This window comes from Condylura cristata, unplaced genomic scaffold, assembly GCF_000260355.1.
Source record: "Condylura cristata isolate star-nosed mole 26May11 unplaced genomic scaffold, ConCri1.0 scaffold00017, whole genome shotgun sequence".
Classification (NCBI taxonomy): domain Eukaryota; kingdom Metazoa; phylum Chordata; class Mammalia; order Eulipotyphla; family Talpidae; genus Condylura; species Condylura cristata.
Window position 1 is genome coordinate 328601 of NW_004567118.1, and position 10996 is coordinate 339596.

Consider the following 10996-nt stretch of genomic DNA (forward strand, 5'->3'; position numbering starts at 1 on the left):
CGCCGCCGCCGCCGCCGCCGGCCCTCGGCGCCCAGGCCGGGGGCTGTTTGCAAACTGCGCCCATTTTGTGGGGCCGAATCCGCCCGGGCTACGCTCCTCCATCACGTGGTAGGTGCTGCTGCTGCTGCTGCTCTTTCCTCCTCCTCCTCCCGCTGCCCTTTCTCCTTCTCCTCGCTCTCCCTGTGGCTCCCATTTCTCCCTCTCTTTGTTAGTTGTAACTGGAAAGGCAGGGCAGGGCAGGAAAAATCCCCGGAACTTTAAATGGCCTCTCCGGGCTTCCCCGCTGCGGGCCCGGGGCTGGGAGTCGCCCCAAGGGCGGGGGTGTGGGGGCCCTTCCCCACCAGCTGCCGCCGCGTTCGCCAGCCTTCCCCTTGGCGTTCTATTTAAAAATGTGGCCTCGAGAACACGGTTTATCCCTGTGAACCCCCCAGACAAACTCTGTTTCTCCCTGAACTTCTCCGTAGAGGCCTTTCTGTGCTCGGAACGCACATCTTGCGCGTTTCACGGTGTGTATCACAACTCCGATTGTTTAGTGGGAGCTTATTTGTTTCATTTATTTATTAATTCTGTTGCTTATGAATTGAGGTCACTTACGTGTTCCGATCTACTCTCCTTCAGGCGGACGGGTTTTTTTTTTTAATTTTTTTTTAAACTGAAGAGGAAGAGGCATTTATTTGCTTTTAAGTGAGTTTGGGGGCCTGTTTTCCGGCTGACGGTCTTTTGATTTTCAGCAAATAGTTTGGTGGTTTTACGTACGATAAATAACGCTGCGCTCATATTTTACTTAAAAATCCTTTTGTTTTCTATTGTCGAGATTACTGTGTGTGTGTGTGTGTGTGTGTGTTTTAAGAAACACGTTTACTTAACTATTGCTTATTGATTGCCTTAGGGTAAAGGGGTGACATGATGGCGCCACTTTAAATTGCTCTCTTTCCTCCACCTCCGTATTTCCCCCCGTTTATCCTGGAGGTCACTGGGGCATTTTTCGTGACCTAGTAATAAAATTGTACTTGTGAGTGTTAACAATACAACTCATAGGGCTAGAGTTTGGTTCCGTAAGGGTCTGTGGACCCGAATCCCGTGGTCCCCAAAGTTCGGCGAAATCTCCCTAGTCCTCCAGCCTGGCTTCCCTCCCCTCCATTCACAATCCTGGTGTTGCCATCCCCTTTGTCACGTGGCTAGCAATCATTGTGTTTTTTTGTTTATTTTGGGGTGTGTGTTTGTATTTTTAAATTGTAGCCCAAAGGAAATTCCCCCTCCCCATTGGAGATATCAAAACGTTTTAGTTTTAGAGTCGGAGAACATTCATAATAAACGATAAAATTACATAATCTTAGCCTTGCATAATCATGATATAGATTGTTACTGAACTTCGTCGCAAAAGCACTTTGAAGTATGTAAAGTAGTACGTGAAATATGTTTTCCGTTTCACATAATTGTAAGTTCTGTTTTACCTGCCTTTTGGGGTCATTTGAAGTACAACTGTTTACAAAAGATTTAAGTGGGTGTGTTTCCCCTCAACCCTCCCCCTCCCCGCATAGAGTAGCTTGGTTGCTTTTCTAACATAGTCTGCCCATTTGCAGACTCGTCAGTTAAAACTGTTTTTTGAGTAATAACTGTTTTCTGCCTAAAGGAATTTCATTAGTGCTTCTGTTGTGGTTTTGATCCAGATAATTTTGGGTTTTAACCTTGTAGCTTTAGAAGAATGTTGCGCTAGTATCTATCTTCATATCAATTTTCCCCATAATAGGTAAACTTTTATAAAACACCAAGTACATTTTTCTGTTGTTTCTACCGAGGCTACTAGCTGCTTTTCCAATTAGAAGAAAAATCTGTTGTAAGTTAAACTTTTTTTTAAGTAACATGAAATGTAGTAATTTTAAGTATACATTAATTTGTTTCCCCTTACCATGTATATATTCAGTGGTTTGTGCCATTTTCTTAGCTAACAGTTACATCATGTCATGTGATATGTGCAGTGTGATGTGTAGTTCTAAAAATAAGGAAAGGTAAAAATGCTCATCACTTGGGAATTTAAGAACTGTATTATAACTGTGAGATAACTACCCTCAGTCATGGAATTCTGATTTGGATTTCCACTAGGTTTATCCAAAGTACGGAATTCCTTTCACTTTTAACATATTTGATATATTTGTTCATTATCTCCTGATTCGAGGTGGTTAATGCTTTATTTCTCAAGTATGTACTAGTTGGAGGAGGAGACATTAGATGCCTCCAAAATTTTCAACATCTGTGTTATGGTGAAGCTGGCATTCTGCCTTAAACAGTTAAGAGTGATAAATTAACTATTGATAGAAGACTTGAGGTAGAGTGGGTTTTTGGTCCTGCCACCTGTATGACTCTTAAGTATTTAGAAGTGTTCCTGCATCTTGTCTGAGGGACTTTTCAGAACATGAGTATCTGATTTTTTTTTTTTTTTGCTTTACCCAAGTGAAGTTAAACTTTTTTTGTCTGATTTTTCTTTCTTCCTGCCTACACTTGTTGTTTCTATGCTTAAACCTGCAGAGCACTGTTTGATTGTTAGGTGACTTGTCATTTTGTTCAGGAAAATTCTGGAAGCTAGAAAATGAGTGAAACGTAATTCACTTGTGCATTTTTATCACGGTGAGAAGAAAGGAAAAAAATTTACTTTTTTTTTTTTTCTTCTAACACTGTTAATACTCATTCATCTCTAGTAATGTTACACTGTAACCAGTGTCTCAACATCCTCTGGATTTTATTGGGTTGACCACAGATTTTAATTGTATTTTAAAGTGAATAACAAGTTTTAGATTTGTTACGTTTGATATAACCTGACTCATTTAATCTGTAAACCCCAGGCCATTATTGTTGGTAATGCTGGTTTGAGAAGTATTTTACTAGTGAGTGGTTCTAGTTAGAAACTTTTTGTAAGCAGAACTTATTATACTAAAAAAAAGCAAATCTTAAATGTTTTAAAAATATATTATTCTATATTGGATTTTCTTAACAAAAGTCATTGAAAATCTTGCATTTTAAAGAGTAGTACTTTTATATTTGGCTTCATTGGTGGGGCTTGGTGTAGGTGTAAGGCTTCCTTCCTAAAAAGAGATTTTTCTAAATTAATTTTTTTTTTTTTAACCCAAAGGATATCTCCATTTCCTTGAGGCTGGTAAGGGGGAGTAGTGAAGACCAAGTATATGATAGTCTTAGGTTGATTGCCCCAGAGCAAACCTCATCATTGAGTGGTTTATTTAGCTTTAAATGACTTTTCCTTTGCCCTTTTTCCTCTGTCTTAAGTAAGTCTCTCCCCTGATGGGTTAGATTGTCAGGAAATGTTTTACATTAGAACTCTTCCATTGTCACTTTTTGACCACAAGCAAGATGGCCCCAAACACCTGGCCTGCCTACTATATCAAGAGCAGAGTACTTGGACCAGCCCTTTCCCTAAAATAGGACTTTTAACACTTTGTAAATTTCTGTTAAGGCTGGTTTTGGGGTCTTATTATATATATTATTACTAGTTTTTTAAATTGCCTGATTATTTCTCACCTAATTTTGAATAATTTTTCAAAAGATTTATTTTTATTGATGTGTATGAGAACTGGGGTGTGTGGGTGGAGGGGAGGGGTGAGAGAATTCACCAGAGACAGAGTAGGGAGCCGAACAGGCAGATTGACTGAGGGGAGCAGCAGGGCTAGAGGTCTGCTGCCCCTTGTGGGCCAGCTCCCTGGCCAGTGATTAAAGAACTCATACTTGATAGTACTGCGACATTAACCCCTGGGCCAGCAGGGAAGTCTCCTAGTTTTTGAGTCTTCATGTTCCTTTGAAGGTGTACATTTAAATTATAGTTTCTCTTTAATAAATTGTAAGTTAGCCTCTGAGAATACTAAAAGTTAAGCCAAAATATTCCTGCCAGAGTGTAAACATCCTAAACACAAAATACTTTCCCTAGTACTTGTATTTACCATTCTTGGAAATATGAGCTCAAAACTCATAATGATTAGAAAAGACAAACATCCCACTGTACTAGAGGTTGCCAACGTGAAGGACACAAGAAGAGGTAGGAGGTAAGGGTCTCCTTGGGTTTTACTGCAGATTGAGGGGAGAGTTGTGGTTGGTGGGAACCAGTCTTTTAAAGTTGGAAAGGCTACTGTTAGTTACAGTTTTGCTATTATTTGTTCTTACCTGATGCTATGTGTCTGTTTCTTAGAATGTAGGACAGGATATGTGTGAGAATATAAGCCAGTAGGTTTGAGTTACCAAAAAAGACTAAAATGGACTTTTTGGTTTATGTTTTAAGGTTTTTTTTTTTTATAGGATAAAGGTAGTTAGAACTCAACAGTGTATGAGGAAACTACCTTCAAAGAATATATAACTCATTTGTGAATATAAAACAAGTCTGAAAGAAAATATTAATGATTGTACATGAAGATTTTAATAAACCTTTATGCTAAAGAAGCTTTTTTTTTAAAAGATTTATTTATTTATTTATGCTTACAGAACTGGGTTACAGGCCAGAGGTGCAGAAGCGGTGAGAGGATTCACCAGAGACAGAGTGGGGAGCAGAACAGGCAGATTGACAAAGTACACTGCTGAGGGGAGCAGCGGGTAGGTCAGAAGAGATCTGCCATTCCGATCAGCTCCCTGGCTGGGGATTGAACTCATGCTGCAGTGGCTTTGGAGCGCTTCATAATGCAGTGCTTTAACCATAGTGCCACCAGGGAGAGCCCCTAAAGAAGCTTTTTATGGTGGAAACCTTTTAAATTCTTGTTTCTCCAACTGGGTAGTGGTATTTTCCCAGTGGCGTAGTATAGCGTAAACTTTTATCTCGTGCAAGTCTTCCTTTTTTGAAATTTTAGGTTAGCTCCATTTGAATTCCCTACTCTACTAGGGAATTATTTAACTAGATACTTTATTGTTGACTCCAAACTTGTCCTTTTTCTCACTTTTGCTCTCAGTTATATTAGAATTAGAGTTTTCCCCCCAAGCTTTTGAGAGTCAGAAAATGTAAGGTGGAGGAAATTCAGTGCAGTTTTGATCTAAATGTTATCAAAAACTCTGGTTCTTGTTACCTGAACCAGGACTCTCAAATGAAGTCTCATTGTGAATTTAAGTACAGCAGATTTTGTTTTTTATTTTAAAGTTTATTTATGCATACAAGAACTGGGGTACAGGCTAAAGATGTGGGGGGGGGGCGGTGAGAGGACTCACCAGAGACATAGTGGGAGAACAGGCAGTGGGAGAACAGGCAGATACTGAGTGGGGTAGTGGGTGGGTCAGGAAAGGTCTGCTGCGTCATGTGGGTCAGCTCCCCAGCTGGGTATTGAACTGGTGGTGCTGCAGTAGCTGCGAAGATCTACAGAGTGCTGCCACATCCCAGCCTGTTGAGCCACCAGGGCCCAGCTTAAGACCAAACCTGGTTAATTCCATTTGGGGGGTGGGTTGGGGGAGGAGTGTAGGAGGAATTAAAAACAAAAAGTCAAACCAGTTTGCTGAAAACCTGATAAAAGCTTTCTCTTGCTCCTTGCCATTTGGCCTTTGTGACTGCAGAATAGCATTTCCACCAGAGGATAGAGGCGAAACCCAGATTCATTTAGTTTCTTTAACTGCTGGTATAGAGGCTTTATAGAAATATTAGCTTGATAAGTTTCATTCAGTGAAACTGTCAACAAAGTTTCAATAACTGTCAGCATGTTGCCATGGAGAGTAGAAGGTGTTTGAAGACCTTAACCATATATCCAAAAAAATGGACTGCTTTTTCTTCAAGTTACTGATTTACCACTTACCTTTTACTTTTTTCTTTGGCTTCTCCAAGGGAATGAAAGAAAGGCTTTAGAGTTAACTTTTAACATTTTCCTGGCAATGCAAAAGTTATAATTTTTATTATTAATTCATTAAAGGAATAAGGTAGATTTAACCAAGGCGTTCCTACTTTATATCCCCAAATAACCTGTCTGCTTTTAAAATTGCTTGGACCCTTCAAGAAATTTCCAATTTAGGATTGTCCTGATATATAGAAAAAGATAAGATAAAAATATACTTCTTCTTTCTTTGCCTTTTGTAAGCTAGACTGGTAAGAAATTAGAATTCAGTGATAATGTAGATGTATGATAAATACCAATAAATTTTCTGGTATGTAATCATCCTTTAGAATAAGTTTCTTTTTATATATTTTTAAACAGAAATGGGTTGTGTTTGTTATGGGGCTATTTTCCCCACTTAGTTATGTGTCAGGTGTTTTTCATATCAACATGTAAATCAGTTCTCGCTCACTTTTTTTTAAGCTGCATAACATTCTAACTTGTTTAAGTTTAGAGGCTTCCCCCCCTTTTTTGTCTTAAACAGGCCTCAATGTAAGGATTGTGTGTGTCTGTGAGAATATTTGTGTTGGATAGGTTTCTAGAAGTGCAGTCACTGGGTGTTAGTTTTGGTAATTGCATTTAAAATTTTGTTAGCAATTGCCTTCAAAAGACTTAAGTAACCAAATATAGTAGTTTAAAAAGTACACTTAAAAAGTGCTGTCCTTGAGGCCAGATGCTTGGAAAACATAAATAACTGGAACTTGAGGTAGATGAACTCTAGTAGACTTAGCTGATTGATGTCTCTTCCTTGTGAGGTTGTTGGTACTTTATGAACAGCCATTCCCATTAACACCATGGTTGATCTACATCTCCTGCATTCAACTTAGAAGGCTCATGTCAGCTAACATGAGCCAAACACATGGAAGACAAACATGAAAGGAATAGAGACAAAACCTGCCACTACCCCTCTTTTAAGAAGTATATAGTCCAAGAAAGAAAGGGAAATTGGAAGTGTATCTTAAAAACATGAATTGTTTGTTGTCTGGGGTGTTGTGCGAGTGAGGATAAGACTCTAGACCTTAACTCAACCTGAAATCAGTGGAGACTTCTTGAAAAAGCATGTGATCTTGGTGATGAACCTCTAAAAGAAAGAGCATGTGACCTTGGTGATGAACCTCTAAAAGAAAGAGCAGCATAAGAAATATTGCAAGGGTGTAGAAGAGCCTGGAACTGTAAATAAGATACAATATCTGGAGCCCTCCATGGTGGCGCAACAGGTTAGGACGCAGCATTGCAAGCTGGCTGCGGCCTCTTCAGTGTGAGTTCGATCCCTGGCCCTGGAGGTGATCCACATGCCATGGCAGACCTTTCCTGACCTGCCCGCTGTTCGCTTCAGCAGTGTACTTCGTTGATCTGCTTGTTCTGCTCCGCACTCTGTCTCTGGTGAAGCCTCTCACCCGCACCTGCACCTCTGGCTTCGTACCCCAGTTCTGTATGAATACATAAATAAATCTTTAAAAGAAAAAGAAAAAATCTGATATCTGGAGTGTAAACAAATTAGAGAAGAGACTGCACTTAAGGGGAGGGGAGCAGCAGATAAAGAGATTAAAAAACAAGACAAAAAGGGTGGGTGGCATATACAGGCTGTGTGGAAAGTTACCCTAGAGACAGGATTTTACACAAGGTGCATGCTCCCTCTTCTCTTCCTCCTTTATTCCTTTCTTTCTAATCATATTGGTAGTGGAGTCTAGATTGAAGGCTTGCTGAGCCAGGAAGAAAGAACAGTTGGGAGATTATTACTGCCTGAATTTTACTGTGGTACATAATGCAGTTCTGAACTGCGCATGGAATGAAAGTGGTAGAAGATAGGCACTTTCACCCCATCTTCATCATTCTACCTACTGACACCCAACCTCAGCCCACAAAATTCAGGTAGAATGTGATCTCTTTCTGTAAGTCTTTCCTGCTCCCTTCAAGCCAAAGAGTAAAAGTTCTTTGTCAGCCAGGCTTACCTTTCAGCCTGGTTCTATCTTATCTTTGGCATTAATGAAACTGCTATAATTCTTGGTGTCTCCAGCCTTAGACCACAAACTCCTATATGTTATTCATGGCTTGCATCAGGTCATGTTTAAATGAGAGCTCTACTGTAGTGAATCAGTGTTCATGATTGGAGTCAAGTTTTGCTCATATAAGGAATGTCGAAGGGCTGGAATTGGTTTTGTATTTGGTATTCCCATCCAGGGAATGGATTTTGGATATGGGATGCTTGAAGTAGCTGTGTGGGCTATATTGGACTCTAGTCCTAGTCTTTCTTACTGTTCAACCTAGATGTTTGTTAATGGTTGCAAGCCTTTCCTGACTCCACCCATTTCTCATCCTGTGGGAAGGTCCCTCAAAGTCCTCAGGTATTCCCTGATTATACTATGGTGTCTTTGTCCTTGTCATCCTAGTAGGCACTTAGTGCCTTTCTTAAATCCTCTTGGCCTTTTATTTTTAAAAAAGGTTTATTTATGCATACAAGAGCCTGGAGTGTGGGTCAGAGATGCAGGGGTTGAGAAGATTGACCAGAGACAGAGTGAGGAGCAGAAAAGGTGGATTTACTGAAATACACTGCTGAGGGGAGCAGTGGGTGAGACAGGAGAGGTCTGCTGTGCCACATGGGTTTGCTTCCTTGACCTGGGATCAAACTTGTGTTGCAGTGGCTGCTGATAGCTTCATAGTGCTGACACTTAACCCATGGTAGCACCAGGGAGGCCCCTCTTGGTATCTTAATAAAATGTTTATGGGAGAGCCTCAGGAAGCTGTTATCCCTCATTGACTTTTCCTCTAAAGACTATACAGTTTGCAATCTAGTGTCTAGTATTTAAGACCCTTTCAATTGAGGGTAATTTCAAACTATTCAGTGTCGTAGTTCAAAGTTTAGACTTTTGAATTGAAATCCTACCCTTGCCATTTAGTAGTTGTGTAATATTGGGCATATTAACTTCTGGGCATCAGCTTTCCTCACTGATAAAATGAGAATAATGGTACTTGCCTTAATGTTACTGGGAATATTGAATGAGAGCTATGTGTAAAACAGCACAGTGATTTGACACAGAACTAATGTTAGTGAGTAACAGTCATAATAACGACCTATACTCTAATCTGAATTATGATTCCCTTAGTAATTATATTTTTCAATTGAGAAGCTCTGTGGGCATGGAAAAGTGGTAAGGGTTGGAATGGTGAGGTCCACGTTATTTTTGTGTTTTATAATCAAAATTTTATTAAGCTATCTAGTCACTGCTGCGTGACTTCATCCCTGGCCAGGGAAGTGACCCACATGGCACAGCAGACCTCTCCTGTTTCACACGCTACTCCCCTCAGCAGTGTATTTCAGTCAGTCCGCCTGTTTTGCTTTCTGGTGAATCCTCTCACACCCTGTATCTCTGGCCTATACCCCATTTCTTGGATGCATAAATAAATATTTTAAACATTTTTTATTTCCTATTCTTTAATGTATATTCCATAACATCTTTGTCTACACGTGAAACACTTCTCCAGTATATCCCATAATGTAGCTGTTCATACTTTATTACAAATTTGCTTTCTTCTTGAGAAGCTGTACTTGAGCTTCTTTGATTATCCAAGTTATGTGGATCATCTCCTAAACCTTTCTCCAATATTTCCATTGTGTCGTTTCTTATTTAGTATCTCATCTTACACTGTTGAGCAAAGCCTTACTTCAGCTTGGAGGCCTGCCTCACTCAGTCTTTTTTGACTGCTGTAGCCCAGTCATTGAGTGCTTTCTGTGAACCAAGCTCCTAATAAACCTAGTGAGCAAAAGAATGATGCTAAGGAATTTTGCTTGTCTTGGAAATAGAAATAATAATTTGACAATTAGGGGGTATTTGGATCATTTGAATGGAATAATGGTGACTTTAAGTGCATTGTATAGTTTTAAGAAGGAAGAAAATGATGTGAATGGCATAGGAAAGTTTTTGTTGAGTTACTGAGTATTGAAGGCTTTAAGTTTGGGGCCTAACAGTTATGAAAATGACCTTGCAGGTAGAAGCTGCCTCTGTTTGTAAAGATTGTAGAGTTAGGAATCTAGGGGGAATTATAGGTTAATGCCCCCGATGTACTTGCTTTAATATTTTGTCTCATCTTGGACATTTTAGACTCATGAAAAAAGCAAGAGAAGTAAGAGGATAAAGAGATACGCAGTGTACTGAGGATTGAGGTATCCCACTGGTAGTGTTAGGAGGAAAGATACACCAAATCTGATTATTTCACTTATAAGAAGGAAATGGAAGGATTTCATCATAAAGATGGAGTTAGGAAGAAAAGAGAGCGTTCTTTGTTGACATTTTCTGTTTGTTTCTCTTTGGCTCTTCTGCAGACTTCCGTGCCTTCCATTCCTGGATTTAAGCTTAGAGGAAACTGTGACCATTCTACAGTGATGACCACCTTGGTTCTTGTTGCATCCTGCCTGGATGATGCATTAGCTTCTTCATTGGCCTTTGCCTTTTTACTTTCTTTTAATCCATCCTACCTAACTGGTCTCTCTGAAGTACGTTCTGATGTGTCACTCCCCATTTGAAAAGCCTTTAATGACTTTCTGGTGCAAGCTGGCTGTTCAAGACTGTCTATTTCTGATCTGACTTTAAGCTACCTTTCCACTGTTTTCTATACATCTTTATTAAAATAGCTTTGTATTTCAAGCAACTTGATTATTTTTTCCACCTCCATGATGTCCTCTGTGTTTTCCCAGTCTTGCTTTTTCCCATTCTATTTCCTCTTACATGAATACTACTTGGCCATTTTCTTATCCTGGCATTTCCCATAATGAAATTTTCAAGTTTCAGTTGAGTTTTCAATAACTTCATGTGCACTTTCCTAACTACCCTTCCTCCTATTTCTTTTTGTAGAGTAATGAGGTAATGGCGGGGAAGAGGTTAGTAGGAGCCACATTATGGGCAAACTTTTCTTTCCTGTCTGATTTTTGCTTCTGTTTACAGTGAAGATGTGGTTCTTGACTGGTTATAATCTTCCTCTTCAGTTTCTGCAGCTTACCAATATTTTGCAAGGTGGATGCCAGGTGATTCTTGTGTGCCTGGAGTACTTAAGGCAAGATTTTCATTTGTAGGTACAGAGTTTGTAGGTATGCAGTATGTATGTTTTACTTTCTGGAGAGTTTGTAGGTATGCAGTATGTATGTTTTACTTTCTGGA

The 10996-nt window shown here is 39.7% G+C and overlaps 1 protein-coding gene across 3 annotated transcripts in view; it reads left to right on the plus strand.

Moving 5' to 3' along the window:
• Positions 1-10996, plus strand: part of KANSL1 (KAT8 regulatory NSL complex subunit 1) — a 129893-nt gene that overhangs the window by 25221 nt on the left and 93676 nt on the right. Inside the window, exon 1 of one of the 3 annotated variants that reach the window (XM_004684053.2) lies at positions 23-108. The exons of the other annotated variants lie outside the window; for them this stretch is intronic. The gene's annotated coding sequence lies outside the window, so the exon portion shown is untranslated. Of the gene's footprint in view, positions 1-22; positions 109-10996 lie in introns of those variants that run through there. 3 annotated transcript variants of the gene reach the window in all.